Source organism: Centrocercus urophasianus, unplaced genomic scaffold, assembly GCF_019232065.1.
Source record: "Centrocercus urophasianus isolate 14NV4802_14NV808 unplaced genomic scaffold, USGS_Curo_1.0 seq_12, whole genome shotgun sequence".
NCBI classification, from domain to species: domain Eukaryota; kingdom Metazoa; phylum Chordata; class Aves; order Galliformes; family Phasianidae; genus Centrocercus; species Centrocercus urophasianus.
In genome coordinates this window covers 22,848,578-22,870,996 of record NW_024884364.1, presented here as the reverse complement: position 1 = coordinate 22,870,996, position 22,419 = coordinate 22,848,578, and the positions used below count along the sequence as shown (strand labels likewise).

Below are 22,419 nucleotides of genomic sequence, written 5' to 3'. Positions count from 1 at the left end.
TGATACAATGATAACTGGTGCCCCTATGGCTATTATCAGATGCAGTTAAAAAAAACAACAAACAAACTAAAACAAAATAAACACAACCAGAAGTGGGGGAGAATGGGATGTGTTATATGTGGTCTCAGTACAGAATTGCAAAGCAACTGCAAAATGTATGCTATTTCCAGTTCCATCTTGTTCCTCTAATTCTGAATGCCTTTTGTACTGGCTATAGCCTGTACACTGTTTGTTTTTATGTGAAAAGGTATGGTTCATTTTCTGTCATCTGTCTTTACTTGTACTTACTAAAGTATTTGCATTCTACAAAACCACCTCTGAATTCAGATTTTTATGTGGAAATGTAAGAGATGTTGGCCTATCTACAAATCTGAAGAATATCTCAAACAGCATTTATGAAACAACAGCATACATTTGAGTCACACCAGCTTTATATTAGTGCTAGACCAAATGAAATACAGATCCTGTAGTGGACTGTAGTGGACTGAGGCCAAAACAAATCCGTGATATACCAACACTTGAGAGTATATAAAAATGTTTGTTCCTCTTCAGAAGCCTTTCTCTGGCACACTCCTTCAGATCTTCTCATCTTGTATCTCTGGACTTCCTACTGTCAGCTAATGTATTCATTCAATCCTGCTGCAGCAGTGTTTACAATAACAAGAGATGGACCTCTGTGACTTGTTTGTAACTTGAGTCCATCAGTCCAGTGGGTTACACCAAGGCTGAGGTGTTTCAAGATCAACTAACTTCCTCTAACAACAAAAATCATACACAACATTCAACATAAAATAAAATCAAGATGTTCATTAGCAGTCCTTTCCTTGGCAAAAAAAAAAAAAAAAAAAAAAAAAAAAAAAAAAAAAGGACCACCATTCATCAGGAAAGCATAGTTCATCAAGCCTTATTGCTCAGGACAATGACATCTACTTTATGCACCTGAAGACTTTACTAAAGACTAAGATTTAACCACTTTCAGAGTTTGTTACTTATTTTGAAACGACTGCATGATGAAGAAACAGCCTACACAGAGATGCAGGCCAGAGTACAAATGTGCAAATCCTTAGTTACTACAAGTTACGGAGATGAAGATGGAACACCATTATCAAACTGAAAAAACATTCTTTCTAACCTGCAAGATGTTTATCAATAAGGCTATCTGCTTCAAACTGAGTACTTTCCACATCCCATGAATTGATCAAATCAACCTCAGTTAAACTGATTTTTTAAATTCTTTGTTTCTCAACGGAGTACAGAAAGACCATCTGATGATGTGAAGTCCATTCAAGCAGCATAGATTGTTTTTATACTACTTGTTTAGTCCTGTCCTTAAGGCAAAGTACAGATTTGCACAGGTGGAAATCTGAAGATTTGCTAACTTTTTTTTCCTTTATCGTTTATAAACTAGTACAACAATGTCAACATTTTTGTTCCTAACCCATTTAATACAGTGATGAAATTATGTTTGTATATTTGTCTATATATCATAGTAATGATCACATAAAAGCAAGTTTAGAGGTCAATTAAAAATGCAAATTTTATAACAACAAATATTTTATACAAGAAGGCTATGTGCAAGGAGCTACTGAGGACATCCTGTAACAGTGGTGTTACAAAATGCAAGTCAATTCCAACAATATATATTATCACTTGTTTCCATGCACAAAGTCCATTTACGTGTAAGAGCATGTCTTGATGAATTTATTCAAACTTAAGGATTTGTTCAAGCTGAAACTCTTAAACTGGATCAGACTGAATTGAAGGAGAAAGAAAAAAAAAAAAAAAAAGGCATTCAAAACAAGCTCTTACATGCCATGAAGTTTGGCAACAACTTAAACCATCACAACACCATGAATGAGCTTATGGCGTTTGTAAGTACCAACAAACTAATATGTAGCTTGATATATCTTACAGATGGCATTATTTTGCCACAGCAGAGAGAAGATCTTGGCAGGGAAGTACAGAAAACAATAAACACTGGAGTTTTTAGAACTGGATTTTCAGAAGCTGGCCTCCGTATTTGTGACATCTGAAAATAGGCTGGAAATAAAGCCTTTAATTTCCTCTGTAGCTGTTGCCAAGAACACAGGGAAACCTTGACAGGAGGAAGAGAAGATGAATGAGGCAAGATGTGGAAGGTAAGGATTTGCAGCAGCAGCAGGATGCGGTCGTGTCCTCCCATGGCAGTGATGATCGGTTGCCTTCTGCACGGTCAAAATCCCAGGCTATCAACAGAAAAGCTTAACTACCAAAAAAGTCTCTTACCCAATGAACATAGATAACTCCAAAAGTAATGTTTCCTATATATTTCCACAGAAACTACAACAGATACAAAGAGCACAGTAACACTATTTGACAGGGCAAATTCTCAGCTACAAAATGTTTTTTAACAGTCATCACCTTTAGCTATGCATTTTTGCCGCTGATGCACAAGAGCCACACACATTGAAATATGCATGGCCATCCAGAACATGTCTTGTCTTTCATACTGCTGTTGCCGCCTGCTGAAAGATGCCACCTCCTATCTCACTGTGCTGACACCCACTGTTTGGTCTCCAGAAACATTCAGTATCTTTGTAAACCTTTGGGGAGACTGAAGTCCTAGGATACTCAGTGTTGCCATATCCACAAACGCCTTCTAGGCAGAAGACCTTACTTTCTTTTTGAATTAGCATTAACCCTCCCAGAATCTATTACCCACGAAATTACTTCATTGTAGTCAAGGAAGAGACAACTCAAAACCAAGAGCAAAAAAAAAAAAGTTGATCTAAGAGAAATCTTGCATAGCCCAAATGTCACTCAGTGTTGCAATGAAGAACTGTCTTCTTCACCTCTTACCCTATTCCATTGGAGGTATGGGGCTACAGGATCAGGGCCCAGGTCCACACAGCCACCACAGTGGTGCAGTGCTTTCCTCCTCAACCAGCTCCATCCTATAGCACAGTGTGGCAATCTGTGCTGGGCTGGAGATGATGTCTGGGGTCAGCTAGAGCCCAGCCATGCTTAGATATTACTGCAGGCTCCCAGCTCAGCTAGAATTGGACAGGACAAATTTGATGTTGTGGGTGATGCCCAGCTCCCTGGGAAAAACTGTGGCTCCAGAGAGGGGAGTTGGCACCGCTGAGATTTCATGCAGCATTCTTCAAGACAGGTCACCTATGCCCCAAGGGAATACAACAGCACATCAGATGGAGACAAGAAAGTGATGTGCTCAGGGCCCTAGCACACACAATGTATATTCATAGATATTTGTGTACCACATACTGCTACTTTTCTAAACATGCAGACTGTAAATAAACATAATGTTGGCTTCATTGACCTGGCACCCTGTCCAGCTTTGCCCAGTTACAAAGAGTAGTGTTGGCCTGCAATCCTCTTCCAGCAGGATGAGATACTGATGACACATTCCTTCTCCTCTGGGAAAAGAAGAGCCAGAAAGGATGGTGAATCGTCACTGCCTCCCCACAGAGACTCATCAGCAGCATGGTTATTCCTCATGCTTCTCACAAGAGAACCCGTAAAATACCACACAATGCCTGAGGGATTTCCACTTCACAGTCCATTACTAAAAGAAGCATGTATCACCTACATGTCTGAGGGGAAATGTGTATGGACCACATCATAGTCTAATTTTCAGTTCTCCTTAGCAAACATATGATCCATGCCTCCAGTCTTCTCTTGTCTTCATAGCAAGACTCATCAATCTACTGACTAAAAGCTGTTTGTAGGCTGTAAAGTATTACAAGATAATCGTTAAAAAAAGTTGTAGACTTTAAAAACTGGAAAAAAAAAAAAACGACAACACACATCCCTACGCATGCATAGTGTCGAAAGTAGGGAAAACAAACCACAAAAGAGCATCCAAAGTTTTGCTTCATTTTTATCTACTGGTAAATGAAAATTACTGCATCAGCACTGAAGAGGGAGGTCTTTGGTTTGTTTGTCTTCTTCTAAAGGTTTGATAGTGCTTTGATTAAATAAGGTTAGAAATCACTACTATCAAATACCCATCGTTGTAGCAGCTGAGCTCCTTCTGAATAAATTCAACCTGCACTGTATGGCATCGACTCAATAGAAATAAGTTATTTACTCTTCAATTCATTCCTTAATGCTTTAAAAGAAATTTGTTGAGAGTCAGAAAGAATGTTTTACAACAATTGTCCTGTTACTGGCAGTAGAAATAATACACCTGAAAAGTGTGTTATGAGTTACTTTCTCGTATAAGACATTCATTTACTGAGTGTCATTTAGCTGTATTTTTCTTTTAATTTCTTTGAACATTTAATGTTTAAATTAAGTAAATAAAATTATGTCCTCAGCTCCCAGATTTCTATTCTTTATTGATATTTGTATATTTTTATTCAGTTTACTGGCTTCTGAAAGCTAGATTGCTACCATGCATAAGTGAGTTAGTCCCACTTTTCTTGTGATGTTTTCCAGGTGAAGCAAGAAGGTCAAATGTTATTCTAAAATTATAAAACAATGGATTTTATATTTTGATTTTTTTCCATTGTAGAGTTTTTCCCAACTTCCATTAGACATACCTTCACATTCCAACGTGATAATTCTTCCAAGGGAACCCTGCTGGAAGCCTGCACAATAGGCAAAGGAGTAGAGTAACCCTGACCAAGGAGCTACTCATCCCTTAGCATGCTATACAGGTAACAAAGTGAAAAGCAACTCTTAATTTTTTGCAACACAACCTCAAAGTCTACCTTAAAAAAACTGCCCCAAACTCATTAGAGATGGATAAAATCCTAATACATTTTCCGGTGCCTTGCTCAATACCTTTTCCTTAATCTGCACTAGATGAAAGCTTTTTAAAAAATGAGCAAGCATGACTCATTTTTATGACCAATGCACCATTCGCAAAATGCTTTCCAACCAGATTGCAGTTCAAATAAGACATGTGTATTGTTGCAAAACAAAATATGCTGGCTGAACAGAATGTATTCATCTATATTAGTTTTTCTTTCTAAATCCAGCACACTGGGAGCTAAATTAATCTGCTGAGTGCTAAATTCATCTACTGAGAGCTACTGTAGATCAGAGAAATGTTTTGAGTGCTGTAGCAAACAAGTCTCACTCGCTCAGGAGCCCTCTGTGGGCTGCTGGTGTTTTAACCATTTTGTCTGCTTTTAAGAAGCACACAGCTGATAGACGAGAAAAATGCTCACTGATTTGCAGTGGCAGTGCTACAGCCAGTCATCCCCAGAATGAGACACAACCATGAATCTCTCCAACTATGCATATTTATATGCAGCTGTCATACCTCTAGCTCTCCAGTGAATTACAGAGTGCTTGTGTGGCCACCAGGATGCACAATACTATTCTGCTAAGCCTGCTCTGACTTAATTACAGTAGAGGAAGATGGAATATACAGAAACACATTTCATTTTCCCTAGTGAAGCTACCTCAGGAAAAGTACCTGTCTAACGTAAGTGGACTCTGCTCTCATAAATTCTTATTCCAGAGGCATTTTCTAAGAACTAAATCATTTAAAAAGAACAAACATCTTGAAATAATATATTTTCAGTGGAGTCATCTGAGTTACAACAACATGTGAACATGGACAAGTTGTCTTGACTCTAAAATGAAGATGAGGATTAGGAAGAGTGACATGAATTTAGCAAACTTCAGGGGTTGAAAACATATCAAAACATGGGAGAGGCCTATGGAGATGAAAGAGGAAAGTCCCAATAGAATCACAAGTAGAGAAATGTCCCTATGAGAGAGTAAAAAGAGAACCAAAGATAAGGCCCTTTTAGAAGGCTTGGTCAGTGCACAGTAGATTCAAGGAGGCTGTTTAGTAGTCTACTGAGCTAGACTGATATTTTAAATTGTTTCTTAAATTTTACAGCCCTGATTTCTCACAAGACTTCTTCAGGTTTGTATGAGAAGAAATAAGACACTGGAACCCAAACCGTCCAACACTGAAAAGCAGCTGATACAGCCTACAGCTTCCATGTACAGGTGAATGTGATTGCCTCTGATCTAGCTCCCCAAAGCTGAGCTTACTGCCACATCTCCTTTCCATGAGGAAAATACATCCTAGGTGATCCCCTGGGTTAATAAGATACATAGAAATCTTACTTCCCAAGTTAAGTTAGACCTTGCTGCTCAGGCAAATTCACGCTTACAGAAAAGGGCGGACAAAAGTGTTGAAATTCAAAATCATTAAAATCGAAAACAGTAAATAAAAATCTTATGAATGTATTTATATGCATTCTTAAAACTTCTTCAGCAAGTTGCTGGAAATATTTCCATTTCCTGTTTCCCTGAAAGCAAGCTATGGCAAAAATGAAGTTTGAGGGCAAAAATGAAGTTAGGGGTCAAAAATGATCAGGAGGGAGTATTTCCACATATAGTATTTACAATTTTAAAAAGATTACAATCAGGTTTTATTTATTATGGCAGTCAGACATAGGCTTAACTCCTACTATGAAGTTATTCTCATATTTTCAGTTTCAAAAAACAGTATAAAAGGGTGTCCACTAAATGCCAAAAAGAAATCCCCTACAAACGATATATATGCTAAATAAAACTGCTAATGTGAGAAAGGTTGTTACAGAAATCTACATTATTATCAGATCAAACTCCAAATGGTATTGTATCAAAATGATGAAAATCTTGTATGGATCAGGAGATGAAGCAAATGAACCTATTTTAGTTTCAATTTTATTACTGAAAATGGGTTTTATGATTTGCTGTGCATAGTTAAAGCGCTACCCAGACAAATTACAGCTGCTCTTTTAACCTGAACATAAGATGGCAGGGTTCCAACCAATCTGAAGTATGGTTTCTAGGCAGGATGTCAAATCTCAGCCCCCTGGGTTCCAAAATGATGAATTGAACCTTGAAAGTTGCAGCAGAGCAGCATATGTGATTTCTGTACTGTATTCTGATCACTCATGAATATACTAAAACATGTCCATGCATGTTATTCCAAGTTTCAGTTTATTGTTTTAAACTATCTTTAAGCGAAAAGAAAACAGAATAAAAGTATTTTTTCTAAAAACAAATGGAAAATATTTAAAGTGCACTGCTAATTTAAAGACAAAAAAAAAAAAAAAAAAGCTTATAATTTTTTTTTTTTCTTTCTTTACTAAAGAGGATAAGATGATGCAGACACAAGGGCACCATTTTACAAGGCAGATCTCCTCACAGACTCATTGGCATATACTGCCTACAAATTTAAGGAAAAATAAAGGAAGAGGAGCTTTAGGTTTTTTTGCATTATCAGCTACTGCAAGTGTATAATTTATATCAAACTTTCTTTGTTTTTTTTTTTTTTAATAGTTTTTGGCATGTGAATATGCCATCCAAATGTTCAACATCAGCCACACCTATGATCATTGTGATACTTCAACTGTTTTCATACAACCACTTCCTTAATTTATTTATTTTCCTCATTTCAATGTGTGTATTACTTTCAAGAGCCATTTCTCAATAATATAGCCCAAAACTATCCCTGAGAAAGCAAGAGAAAGTGAAGGATACTATGCTAGTAGTCAATGCCAAGACTACTGTGCAGATCTTCCTGATGGTATGCTTGGGAAGAGGCTCCATGGGCAGGGAATGTCTCCCACTGCTGAGAAGGATACATACTAAGATATAAATGCAATCAGCAGTAATACCGTACTGCACGCTAAACCCCACTGAAGCTCTTAGCTGAACAAGATGCATCCAAAAATCACACCATAGTATTTTCAGAATCATGGCCAGAGCAAAGTTCATAAGAGACAGAGGCACTTCAAGTGGAACACGTGCTTTTAGTAGCAGTAGAGAGAAATGAAAAGTAGAAAGTCAACATACGGCAATCTTATGAGCTATTTGTGCAACTCAGCATTGCAAAACCTCTTCCATTACATATTTTTCAGCTAGTTAATGTCTGCCTCCAGGACATGTTTTTAAACATGGCATTAATACAGTGAATTTTCTGCTTCTTCAACCTATGGTTTTATCCTTCATAACCCTTTGTGTAATTATTACAATAAAAAATTCCTTTGATTTCTTAACTAAGTAACAAAGTTACCCATTCTTTCCTTAATGTTGACTCTAAATAGGGCCTTATATACATATATACATGTATATGTATATGTGTATGTATATGTATATATATGTATGTAAGATTTAATATAGGTGCAAATAAAATAGCTACGGAATCTGGTTAATTTCTAGAAGGTTACTGGTATAAAATAACCTTTCATGTAAAAACTTCTTGCATTGGCCAAGCCATATTACAGTCTCACAGAGACGACTGAAGCAGGAATGTACCTCTGGAGACCATTTAGTCCAACCCACTGCTTAGAGCAGGGTCAGCCAGAGAAGTCTGCTAAGGGCCATGTGCAGATGGCTTTTGACTGATCTCCATAGCCTCTCTGGGCAACGGACTGCAGTGTTTGAACTCCTCATGGTAAAAAGTTCCTTTTTTAATTCTGTTTAAAAAGAATTGCCTCTCATCTTTCCACTGAGTACCACTGAGAAGAACCTGGTTCTATCTTCTGTGCTGTGTCACATCAACCACATATACACATCACACATACAATGTGTTGCATTTAAACATAAGAAATTTAAATGGCTACAGTTCATTACTTTGTAATCATACTTTTCCCATCTTTCTACCTAATTTTTAGCGTGTAGTGGAGGTCATGACACCAAGAATCACAAAATAAGAAACTAACATAGGTGTACTAACTCAAAATAAAGATTCAAAATCTTAGTATCCTGATCTTTTCTCATGAGTATTTACAGAGAAATCAGAAATAACTGGGTGAGACTGGTGTACATTCTCAGGGTTAAAAAATACCATTTTTAATTCTTTTTTTTTTAAGTTCCAAATGAAATTTACCACTGACGTTTCTTTAAACCTAAGGCATTTTAAGTGTGAAAAGCAGCTCCAATTGTTTTTTTATGTTTGTTTCTTCTTTAAAAAGTGCTATGGACCACACAACAGGTGTTAAAATTTTACTGCATTGAGAGTGAAAAGTAAAGTTTTCTAACACTATTTTTGCTGCTACTGAACTTTTCTTAAGAAAGATAGAAACATTTCTTAAATTGAGAGAACTTAAGTGAAGATTCAGTTATCAATTTTCAAAATGTATTCAATAGCATGTATTCAATAGACATCTTAATAAAGGTAGGGAAAATTAAGAATGTGACTGTCAAATATTACTTGGAATTTGGATACTTTTACAAATTTGTATTTTTAAAAATTTGATTTTGAATGCAAGTAAATGGTTACCAGATGAGCTGCATCATGAGCGCTTCTTTTTATTAATGTCATAAATCTATATATGCTGCAGTGATATCAGCCCATAAATAAATCTACCAGAAGAGTTACGTAAAGCTACGAATTTAGCTGTAACATTTGACACGAGAAACCTATAGTTTACATCAAAATTTCTTTTTGCATGAGATCTGTCTAATAGAAAGCATAGGATTCTAAACTTTGTCACTTCTACATTTAATTTGGTGCCAAATGCTGAACATTTGTTTCTTGGTTACTTTATTCCTTAAAGGTTATAAACCTTGACTTCCTGTAAGTCAAATCAGAGAGCGTATAACAGCAGCAGGTCCTCCAAGCTACCTTACATATGAACCAACATTCAAGATTAGATAACTTTCAGATATTCTATTCAGACACTAGGCAATCTAGCAAGCATAGTACTAGCTGGAGAGTTTGGATTCCTCTGACATAGACACAGGGACTATGAACACATCAGATAACCAAGGGCAGATGGGAGTCATCGGGAGGGGACTTCAGGCTTTGAACAAGGCAAACCGAACAGGCAGTCTTTCTGTGCCTGCAACAGACTCCAACTCAGACTTTACTTACTACATACCAACAACAAAGTTCTGTTCATACTGAAATCTATGGAAAAATTGTTCTTCAATGGGATAAAACTTTTATCTAAGCTTATTACTGATTTCATAGCAGTGACAGAATCTGATATCCTATTACCAAATGCTTAAGACACCAACCGCTTTCCTTTTTAGGATCATACATTAACATAATATTTTTCCAATTACTAAATAGATATTTTTAGCCATAAAAAGGATACCAAAGAAGAAATAAAAAAGAAAGCAAAAAATAAATGACAACTGATAACAGCATATATGCCCTAAGTAAAATAAATGAATTTTCCAACATAGAGGCACCAATTTATTACCAATTTATTTCTTTCCTTTAGATAGAATTTAAGTTCTACCTCTTTCATCTTTCTAAAAAATTATTTGTTCTTTGCTAGTACTCATTATCATTACATTTCTTGTAATTAAGACTGTTGAATTAAAAACGTATAGTTGCCTGTGAACCCAAAACTGCTCAACATGAAGAAATCTCAGACCATTTTTAGCTATGGGAAAGCATATCATTTTTCATTACTGCTACAGGATTTATTAAAACTTAGTACAGTATAATTACAGGTCAAGTTCCACCTACTCCTGTAGCATGCGGTTACTGTGCCTATAAGCACTGTACAACTTGAATGTCATCTTTCAAGACACCGTATTGCAAAACAAACAAATGATTCTCAAAATGTGTGCTGATTTTCCCTCCAACAGACATCGTTCATCATGATAAGCTCAGGATATTCATTATTTTAAACTAACTCAAAGCCATTGACAAAATCAAGAAAACAGTTTTGGAACAATAGATTTCTAGACATGAGTAGCTCAACAATTTTTCAAGAGCACAGTTTACTTTCCACATATTGATATGGTTTCCTTTATCATTTTGCAACTGTAGTTTATAATGCATTATTTACCTTAACTTGCATCTATCAAGGTTTTGTTTGGCTTCACCTTCTACCTACAGGCCTAAAGGAAAAAATGTTTCTTTAAATACATTTTTCATATCAGAGTAATGAAATTCTTTTCAAGTTATATGACAGCTTGTTTTGAAGAAACAGAGAATCTTTGCGCCTGGAGAGAGATGCTGTCTAAAGATATGGCAAAAACTTGTGCTCACAGCTTCTGATGAAGCTAGCTTGCTGTGAAATGCCATTCTTCATCTACACAAGGGCATTTCAGACCATGTCTACTTTTCAGCTCCAGTCTTTCTGTCTGATATTGATAGATGTCTTCATATATGATCTGCCTGGCATTTGGAATAATGTATTGCAGTGGTTTTGCAAGATGCCATTTGTGTATTCATAATGAGCAGAAAAAAAGCAGTAATGAATTTTATGTACTAAGAGAAGAGCAAAGGACAACCCTTTGAGAACAATCAACTCTTATTTTAAATATTCAGATTGTCTTTTGAAACACATCCTCAAAAGCAACAGCTTTTGTATCCTTTACACTCAGTGATGGGAATAAATCCCCTCTCAAAGAACATATTTCTGAGAGCTATATCACAAAGTCAAGGAATTCCAATAAATGACCATTCGTTTTTACTTGTGTCTGCCTCGACTGGGAGCACAGTAAGTGAATTCTACCTTTATCCTAGAAACAAAAGAAAAGCAGAGTTTATCGATGAAATATAAGAGTACAAATTAACATAAACTTTGGAAATAATGTGTTTTGTGGGGTAGGTAAAAGCAGAACCACTTGCATTGTAAAAGAACAAACAAATGACAACATCAACAACAAAAACCAGCAACAAACCCAACAACGTAAGGATCTCATTTAATCACCTGCTTAAATATAAACATAGAATAATTTAACTGAACACAATAAATTTATGGCATAATATTACCTCTTTTTTAAAAAACACTATGTCTCCAGCGAGTGTGTGATGTAAAAGATACATGTGTCTCAAATGGTGAAAAAGAATCAAGGACAACACTAAAAACGAACAATAGGAAAGGGTCTGAGCAGAAATTACTGCAGTGAAAACAGAGAAGTGACTCTGAAAAAATAAATGCCTCAAAGTAGCATTGCATGACTGGAGAATTTTGAAAATCAGAAAGATGATTTTCTGCCTGGATTTGAAAACGAAGAGGTAGCCAATGGAATATCTGTCCAACTTTCAAGCAGAAAAGGTCTGTATTGCAGCATTTTGATTGATTTGCTATTTTGAAGGTAGAATTATAATGAAAACCATAAAACAGTGAAGTGCTATAACTAAGTGAAAGGGGAAACCAGAGAAAAAAAAAAAAAGAAAAAAAGAAAAACAAACAAACAAAAAAACCCTTACAAGAAAATTTAGGAAAAAGCACAAACATTTTAAATTTCAAAATTGAATTCTTAATTTCAGGCCAAAATTAGTCTGAACTTCTGAAAGTATTTTTGATAGCTTTCTGTTAATAAGGTGATGAAAATAACTTTCCCTACACTTGGATTTTCTTGGAGGTATAGATGGAAATCATCATCACTAGTCCCAGATAACTGAAAAAACATGTATATAATGAGACCACTATTATTTCCTAACTTTTTTCCAAGTAATGTTGACCTGGAAATAAATCCTTGCAACTGTGTTCTCATACATTTTCTACTAGGGTGTGGCGCACACAATCTAATAAAGTCAATTTGCCTACCTTTTGTGGTACTACATTGAACTGCTGAGAAAGATTGGTTGTTAAGAGTCAACAGAACAAAAACTTCAGTCTGTTTTCTTGCTTCAACAATGAGACTGAGAATGTACAGCTATCATGAAGAAAAACAAAAAGGAGCGTACATGACTGGATAATAAACAAAATTACTGAACTCATACTGTAATTCAAGCATAATAGGCCTTGATGCCTCTCCTTTTCATAAAGCCTTTTCCTTTTCTGTTATTTAAATCCTGTTTAAAGTATTATTTCCTGTATTTTTCAGTGAAAGCTGGGTTTCCCTTAGTCCTGCCTCATTACCCATGTTGTGTATAACGAGGAAAGTGACTTTTGTCTGCCTGAAAGATAGGTTCCTCTGAAATGACCCAACTCACTCAAGGTCATTTTAAAAATTCTGCATGTACAAATAATACTGACTGATTTTTGAGGAATGAAAGGAGTGCATTTGGAGTTCACATCACTAAAGATCTTATTCATCATTTTCTGTGAGTGCTACCTTACAGATGGAGTAAGGCAGCAGTGTCACTACAGATTCCACCTATCAGTTATTCCAGTCTTATAGCTGTACATCAGCCATCTCGATGCTACCACAAAGCTGTCTTGAGACCTCTAGACTATATCAGATACTTCGCTCCTTACTGGCTCATTCCTCATGAACACACTCTATAAAATTCTTTCATCAGCTTAAAACTTCTCCATTGGAATACTGCAAAATAACAGGCAAAATATCACAGACCACAGAGATTAGATTTGGGTATGCTCTTAAAACTTTGACGTCTCAGTATTATCCACCTCCCTGTGGTGTCCTTTTCTCCTCTCTGTTTCATAACTTCAGGTCATAGCAGCTCTGCATTTTTTTTCTTTTCTGTTCAGTTTCCACAGTCTCCTCACAAATCTACCTGACATATTGTATAGATACTCTTACGGACCTACCCTCACTTCTCACTTCATGCTCACATTTATAATTTCTGATTCCTTTGGCAAGGATTCTCTGGGATTTTTGGCAAAAACAGTTTTTCTTGCCAGCTTTTCTTTATCTTTAAAAGGGATATAAAAATAACTGTTTACCAGAATCAATGAATTCTGCTCAGAAGGTGAGTGATGCTTTGAGTGAAGTGCAACCCCAACAAGGAAGGACAGCAGAAAAGCCAGAGACCACTTAATTCCTACATTAGCCCTTTCATTACTTCAATCTCTTTAATCATCTTTGAGGTTTTAATTTAGATAATATTAAGCATGTTAGTAGACCAGCCATATAGCAAAAAAGATTACAGTACAGGCAATATCAAATTCACTGCCTAAAGCCTGAAAAAGATTTGTGTTCAGTCCAACAGTAAAAAGCTGAAGGTGTGCCCTGGAAAAAGTTGGGAGGACTGCGGCTGATAAAAGATCAAACCATTTATGTAAAGAAACAGACAACTATGCTCTCCTCTACAACTTAAAAATGGATGTGATAAACACTTTAGGAAGTGAGATTTTGCCTATTCCTAATGCTTTCAAAGCTTTCATTGTTAACAAGATCCAAGGGAGCAAAAGCTTTTCAACCAAAGATGTAAAAAGAATATATTTTCAAAGTCCGTGTCACTCTGATGGATTCTACTAGCCAAAAACAGGTAGATACTCACTAAAAAATGTATTTTCCTAGGTTCTTCTTGTCTCACTGAGGTATGAACTATAAATTTCCAACCAGATTAATTCTACCAAATCTATTTCCAACGTTGAGCCAGGAACCACGGTGGTAGGTTAGTCATTTTTAATATTATTTAGATGTCTCTTCAAGTATAAATAACTACAAGTATAAATAATCCCTTATGCTCTCAAAAACATTATTTAGTTTAACTAAATACGATACGATAAGTTTAGATTAACTAATACGATATTAGTGCATGCCTACCATTACCTAGTATTTTTGGACCTATTATGGAAACCTGTGTCTACCTCAGTTTGTTTCCTAGAATCCCTAACTTGCCTGCATCTTTCTTGTATTTTCAGACTGCATGGCTTTTACCTTATCATGAATTATATATTCTTGTTTTGCTTTAGCATCTTCTTTTCAATGTTCTCCACAGCGGGATTTCTTTTTCTTTTGTCATTTGTACATAGAAGATGCAAAAATGGGTTTTCTAAATTTTTTAACAAGATAACAAACATTCCATCACAATCATTTTTTCTGCTCCATCTATTTTTGTTGATGTTGCTTTTTTGCTCTAATGGTGGTTTTTTGAGTGTCTTGGTGCATTTCACCTCCAGCCTATGTTTGTCTTTCAGTCTGAGAGTTTCCTGGCAGACAGGGGCTTCAAGTTTGCCTTGTAGAGCATTGAGGCAAACGGTCAGTCCCTCATGACTGATATACTTGTGTGCCCAGAAGAAAGCAGACAAGTGTTTTTCACCATGGTATGACACATTCTGTCTCACAGTTTCCCCTGTTCACATTAATGGTCATGATATTGAACGCCTCTGACAAAAAATTACATACCTATATGTATAACTTTGATGGCATTTGATGCATTTTTCAGTGTCCAGTATCCTGTAAAGGGTCCTGTAGTCTTCTATGGCTTTAGCTACCAGAGTAAGACTTTAAAAGACTTTAAAATTTGTTTGTTTTTTTTTATCAAATGTTTGTCACTTGCATGTCCTTCAGGCTTTAACAGTATGCTACATTCAAAAACCCAAATTCAATGGACTTACCTTTGTTTATCATTAAAAACAGATTCTCAGCACTCCACTTTTGATTCTATCACTGGTAGGAAAAGGTAAAAGTAAAATCTAAACTAAATTACGAAAATCCCTTAAGCCCAAATTATCTTAATTTATCATTCATTTATCATTTATTATACAAGTACAGAGGCTTCCAAAAGGCATGTACAGTAGAAGCTGCCATCCTGAAGCTGAAATGACTTATGGTTTGTAAGGCTTTTGTTTGCTTTTTTTCCCCTATCTACTCCCTGATTAGCTAGTGTATACCTTCCTTTATTTAAGCACTACTGAAGTGGCTTTTTCCTATCTCAGTGAATTTTCAGAGGCATACTTCAGATGCATCTGCTGACAGTGGACTTATGGACAGGGAAAAGACAGAGCACAGAGAATTTTCTCCTGTACCAGAGAGTTCTAGGAAGGTTCTTCCTCCTTATTTCAGAAAGCACCTCAGGTATTCCGGCACAGCACCAGGAAATGTAACTGCAAAAAGGAGCCATTATAAAGGCTGAAGAGATTTACTTTCTCAAATGCCACCAGTTAAAGCAGCTCTTCTGTTACAAATCAGTGTTCCAGACATCAAATATTATCATAATGAATGAAATTAAATTTTGTTGACTCTTTATAACCTTAATCACCACAAATTCTGCACATAATTACTCCCTGAAATGCCAAAATACTGTAGGCATGGGAAGAAATAGAAGGAGGATGAGGGAAATGATTGAGGGGATGAAAAGACAAGCTGAACAAAACAAAAGAGGTTGTCTAGTTCACCACACTGCCCCAAAACAACACCAGTTATTCTCATTATTCCCAAGACATTTGTCTGATGAGTCCATTCAAACTTCCCTTGTAAATCAGATCTTCAAGACCTCTGATTATCATCTCTGTTCTCTGTTTCCTTCTCTCAGTACATCACTCAAAGCAGAATACCACACTCTAGGCAATCAAGATGCTCACAGCTAAGCAGGGAGTGTCTGTCAATAGCTACTGCATTCACAGGGCCGACATGCACTTACACCAATGTACAGATAGATAAACTAATACCATGCTCCTAAATGACTAGGGTTCATTTCTCATGTACAATATGTACATTGTACAAGATGTACAATAACCCTTTAATCTTCTGGGGCCCCCAGCACAGGAGGGATGAGGAGTTGCTGGAGAGGGCAAAGAGGAGAACCACGAAGATGGTCAAAGGAGCATCTCTCCTATGAAGATAGGCTGAGAGAGCTGGGCTTATTAGCTTGAAAAACAGATTGCTCCAGGGAGACCTCATTGTGGCCTTCTAGTACTTGAAGGGAGCTTATAAACAGGAGGGGGACTGACTTTTTACATGGCCCAGTAGTGATAGGACAAAGGGGAATAGTTTTAAAATAAATGAGGGGGGATTTAGATTAGATACTAGGGGGAAATTATTTACTCAGAGGGTGGTGAGGTTTATGGACATAAGGGGCCCAGAGAAGCTGTAGATGCCCATTCCTGGAGGTGTTCAGGACCAGGTTAGATGGGGTCCTGGGAAATCTGATGTAGTGGGTGTCAACACTGCCAATTGGCAGGGGGCCGGAGCTCAAGGGTCGTTATGGTCCCCTCCAACCTAAGCCATTCTATGATTCTATGATCTGAACTTGGAAGCCAGTTCTAAGAAAGAGTACTAAGAACAAGATCAGAACAAAAAAAAACCCCTTGTTTTATCACAAAAATCTATAAATAAAAAAATATAATGTATTGACTCTCCAGTGTCTCTAGTAGAGCTCAATCAGCTGTGATCAGAATTAGTCTCAATTCCAATGCATTTGATTAGGAAAGAATAAGGAGACAGTTTTAACAAAACAGAGGAAGAGTCTCCAGTGCTATTGCTACAGTTGGCAAATTCACACAAGAACAGAAGGCACAGTACCTATAACACCTGAGAAGATATTCCCTCGTAAAAAATTAAAAATGTAGTAGTAAAATCAGTTTGAATGACAACCACATTAAGAGTTGTGACTTTTAAGCTTTCCTTAAACAACAGGATTCTACAAGGAAGCAGCAAAATGCCATGGGATTTTAGCCCAGTTAAATGAAGGTCTGAATGGGGAGGCCAGTCATGCAGTGGGACAGAAAGTGGTGATATCTGTGTGGTGACCACCTCTGGTTTCATAAGGACCATGTCTTGCTATTTGGCCTGAAGCAAGCATGCTGCTTTGTCTGCAGGCTTGGGCACTGTTGCGAGGGAACAACTGAAAGAGATGAAGTCCTGGGGCAGTAACTAAGAACTGATGGTATGGCTGTATTCATGCTTATTTTCAGCTCAGACCTGTGAGCAGGCCTCATATAAGATATATTTACAGTGGTGTAACATATGCTGACCTTGAGAACTGGTAAGCACCCAACTTTCAGTGGTTTCAGTGGTCGTATTGACACGAGTAAATGAGGCTTATCCACAGCCAAAGCATTTGAGCTGGACTGCATATATTTCTTGCAAGATACTTCATTTTAAGAAGGAACAAGAAAACTCACGTTTGAAGTTGATAATCTGTTAACACACTGCAAAATGCCAGAAACACCAAGATTAAAAGGGCAGAAAAGACACAATATGTTTGTCACGTGATACAGTTATCAGGAAACATTTTAGAAAATTTTCCCTCCAAAAAGCGTGGTTCACCAAAAACAAAGCAATTTGCCAGGAAATGTGTTAGATCATTTTCCATTAAAAAACAACAACAAAATAAACAGTTTAGAAATTGCTGAACCATTATATTTATACATTGTCAATATGAAAAAGATTTAATCTAAAGTTCAAATATTTTTTTCCAAATTCTGTGTACAAAATGTGTACAAAAAAATCAAAATCAAAATGAAATATTTTACAATTATTACTATTAAAGTTGATTTGATTCACCTACTGATTAGACCATTTTCTTATAGCAGCTAATTGTGAGCCCACAAACAAAGTCTCTCAATTATGGCAAAGAATAGGTATGTGAAAGATATAATGCTGGCAAGATTTAAAAGAGGTATTAAACACAAAGAAAAAAAAAAAAAGTTCTAAATAGAGATAAAATATAAAGCAGGTCATCTCTAATTTCTTCTGGGTGAAATAGAATGCAGTGCACTTGTTGGACCCCAGAATACTACAAACAAGAAGGGTATAGATGCTTGGAAAAGGATGTTCTCGCAAAACTGTCAGTGAGTAGCCAACAAGAGTATCATATATATACAACAGCTCACACAACTGTACTCAGTACCTGGCAGAGGATTATATAGAAGGATATTGCCTAAATTAACTATAGAGGACAGATTTGTTGCACTTGAGGGGGGGTCTGTGAGTTGTCTTCCACATCTGGTGGTCAAGGAAGCATCTCTACCTGCCAATATGCCACTTTCCTCATGTCCTTACATGCACAACCCAAAAAAACTGGCGTCTCCCTCAGTTGGGTCATTATTTTATTTTTGAACTGATAAGAATACTACCAATCAACAAGTACTCAGAAGTCAACAGGTAGCAAGGACGTAAAATGCCCAGTAATTAAAGAATCTATTTTTCAGTAAGTTACTTATTTGTCTTACTCTGAGTTCCTGAGAAAATAGACTTTTTGCACAAAAAAATGTATGTACAGAATGTTAAGTGAGGTCACGGAGCTGGACTCTGATGTGAACAGTCAACTCATGACAGTGACCACTAGCAATAGACTGTGAATTAAGTAGCAAGGTAGTATTCATTTTGCACGTTTTCACATGTGAATGTCTGTAGTTTGGTGAACATTTCTAAGCTTGATATTGAATGTCATTTTGCCAGAAAATAAAAGGATTAATAACAGTCATGTGGTAAAATTCTACCTCTTGGGCAAACAGTGGTCTAAATGTGATATAATATTAAAAGTATATGTGCATGTTGGTAGCATACTTGTAAAAATAGTCACTGGTAGCTTTGTATCAAAATAGAATATTTATACTAAACTCTTTAAACTAAACTGTTATTACAATGTAAAAAAGTATTATTAAACATTTGTTCACATTAAAAAATCTGCTGTTCCAACAACCAATATTTATAAGTTCAGCATTTTCACCATGCAGTTATTGATATACTGCTCATTGGTTGTATGTTCCATTCTATCTTGAGTGTGCCTTGAGCATCCTAGATCCGGATTTTCTATCTCAGAGATACAAAAATATTCAAGCCAGAACACTCTAATTTACCAGCATTATGATTTTACTGGGTTATTATGTTATTACAGGGAAGAACATATAGGTGAACTTACTATCTTTGCTACCAAGTTTGCATTGAGTCTGGAAACACAGGCCATATGAGGAGAGGCTGAAGGAGCTGGGAATGTTCAGCCTGGAGAAGAGGAGGCTCAGGGGAGACCTCATTGCTCTCTATAACTTCCTGAAGGGAGGTTGTAGTGAGCTGGGGGTCGGCCTCTTCTCTCGTGTCATTAGTGATAGGACCAGGGGGAATGGCTTCAAGCTACGGCAGGGGAGATTCAGGCTGGAGATGAGGAAGTATTACTTTTCAGAAAGGGTGGTCAGGCACTGGAATGGACTGCCCAGGGAGGTGGTGGAGTCACCGACCCTGGGGGTGTTCAAGGAAAGACTGGATGTTGTGTTGAGGGACGTGGTTTAGTAGGAGCTATTGGGAATAGGTGAACGGTTGGACTGGGTGATCTTTTAGGTCTTTTCCAACCTTGGTGATTCTATGATTCTATGATTCTATGAGTCCCTACTGAACCTGTCAGTGCCTTTGAGAGTACTTGCAATGTTTTCTACTGCAAAATGAATTCCCAAAACCAACCAACAAAGAAAAAAAAAAAAAAAAAAAAAAAACCTGAGCACGTCTAAATGTAATGATTTATTTTAAAAATTATTTAACTGAGCACTTGTTTTTCTGACTAATTTAGCCTTTACTGAAGTATTCTAGTGTATACACACTTCAAAAGAGTGCTTCAATTCTGCTTAGTCAAAAAAGAGAGAGAGGGACTTAAATGGAAAAGCAACTTCCTTGCAGAAAAGTCCAAGAGGAAACACACGAAAAACATTTAATTTATTCACTCTTGGTATTTCCCTAAAATCAAATGTTAAGGATTAGATTCTCATTTGACAGCTGTGAGTCACATCTGCAGAAAAAAGTAAACGAAACGCATGCAAAGGTCAGGCAAAATTACACACAGTATCTAAAAAAATATTTTCATATTATTTATCAATAGTCCAAGATCCTTAGCCTAATAGATTCCAGCCTACACTTCTGAACTTCCCTAGAAGATACAGGAATCAGTAATGAGTGTAGTGCTAGCAGAAGTACTACTAAGATGAAGGCAGGCATGGCATTCTTCCCTGTTGCTTCTTCTGGAGTTGAAAAAAATTTCTTTTGAAACAGAGTTTATTTTGACAACAAAATTTCCAGGGGAAATACAAGGTCTAATGAAATTACATGCATATTAGGACAACAATTTTGCCTTAAAAATCTGTAATTAGCCAAATTAAAGGAGCTGAAATCTCCTTTTAACCACATTTTAAAGCCTAGCATCTTTTCTGAAGTTTGTTGTATTTTTTTCCCAGACAACTCAACTAACGATGCATTATATAAGCCTATAACTAAGAGTTTCTACTATTTTCCATTTTGAGCTGATCACTTTTTAGCATATTTTTCTTGTTTTCTAACTATTTGTGTACCTACAGACAAAGTAAAAATTAGAAGATGCATTTTATATGTCCAGGTTTGAAAATTAGGATAAAGGAGCTAAAATGTAATGCATTAGGGTGACATTTACTTCACTGCATTACTGAGAAACAAAACAACAACGGCAGTACCATCTTACTGTAACTTTCTGGTAGCAAATCAATTTGCCAGCAATGAGCCACCTCTCATCTGTATGAAATAAATGTTATTTTTTGTCTAGATAGATTTTGCATGTTTGCCACAGATCAGCTATGAACTACTTACATAAATCCTATGAACACAGTATGAACATAAAATGCTACCATCTGCTGTTTAAAGACACCTCAGTTTTAAAGCTAGGGTATTTATGCTCCCAACCTTTTTATCATCTGAAAACCCATCAATAGCTTCATAATGATGAATGCAACGTAGACCAGTTTGCATTTGCAAAATTCACTTTTAGAAATGGCAGACATGGGTGAGCACATCTGGAAACCACTTTTAATTATACTTTCCTCAAGTGGGAAAGCAGTAGCTTGTGCCCATAGTGAAGCTTTTATATCTGACCACACAAATACTAGCAACCACCTGTGCTTTACACTGATTTTCATTATAGAGTATATCATATTACTACCCTATTATTCCAGAACGACATTTGAAGCCGTTGTGTGACTAAGCTGCAGCAAGTGTGGTCTCTAAAAGGCCTCTACTCTACAAAAATGTAATAAATTTGATTGCAGTTCGGGTACTTACCACTGAGGGTATCACAATGATCATGCTCCCAAGATTTGCTTCTCTTGCTCTGAAAGTCGTAAAAGATATACATTAACAATCATGATTACTGGTCGGAGAATTGGAATTTAGTGAACTAATATATACACCCAAATGAGATATTATTTGAGCTTTTGGAACTCCTTTTCAATATTTGTTTCATTCCTACTGTTACTACATGAGTGTTATAGTCAAAGACTCTGCTTCTTCAGCCATACTTCAAGATTACAAAAAGCTATTTCAACCGTGATCTCTGAGTCTAACGGTATTTCAATTCTGTTATAAATATTTTCATTGATTGCAGACAGTGAGTTAGATGATTAGGTTGGGTTTTCTAAACTTAATCTTCCTCCTCTACTTCCCCCACTCAGCACAAACCAAATGTAACAGGTTTTTTACATCACTGTTCCTATTTACTAAGAACAACAAAAAAAGATGTTTCAGATTTCCACAAAATCTTTTTCTTCTTTACAACACTCCTTGCATGTTTTGGAAGAGTATAATGTTGACATGCAAAATTCAGTATATCACAGTGGAAGGGCAAGGCTGAAAATTTGTAATGCTTAACCCCAGGAGACCTGGCACGCCCTGGGACAGTCTTGTCAGAAACAGACACCAGTATGTGCAGTTTTGCAAAGGGTAAAGTGCTCAGTTTTACAGACTATATTTCAGCATAATTTGCTATTCTGACTGATACTATGTGTATGTAACTAAAAAATCAAAATATTGCCTTAGAATACTTTAATCTGTTTGTCAGTTACCATGCTTAAAGGAAAGTCTTCACAATGTTTTACATCTAAAAAACCACATCCTCTT

General features: G+C 36.5%; 1 long non-coding RNA gene across 1 annotated transcript in view; it reads right to left on the bottom strand.

The window, feature by feature from the left end:
• Positions 1-21,627, bottom strand: part of LOC122155920 — a 91,028-nt gene extending 69,401 nt beyond the window's left edge. Inside the window, exon 1 of the long non-coding RNA XR_006167337.1 lies at positions 21,586-21,627. This is a non-coding gene — a long non-coding RNA (uncharacterized LOC122155920). The remainder of the gene's footprint in view (positions 1-21,585) is intronic.
• Between the last annotated feature and the right edge of the window lie 792 nt (positions 21,628-22,419).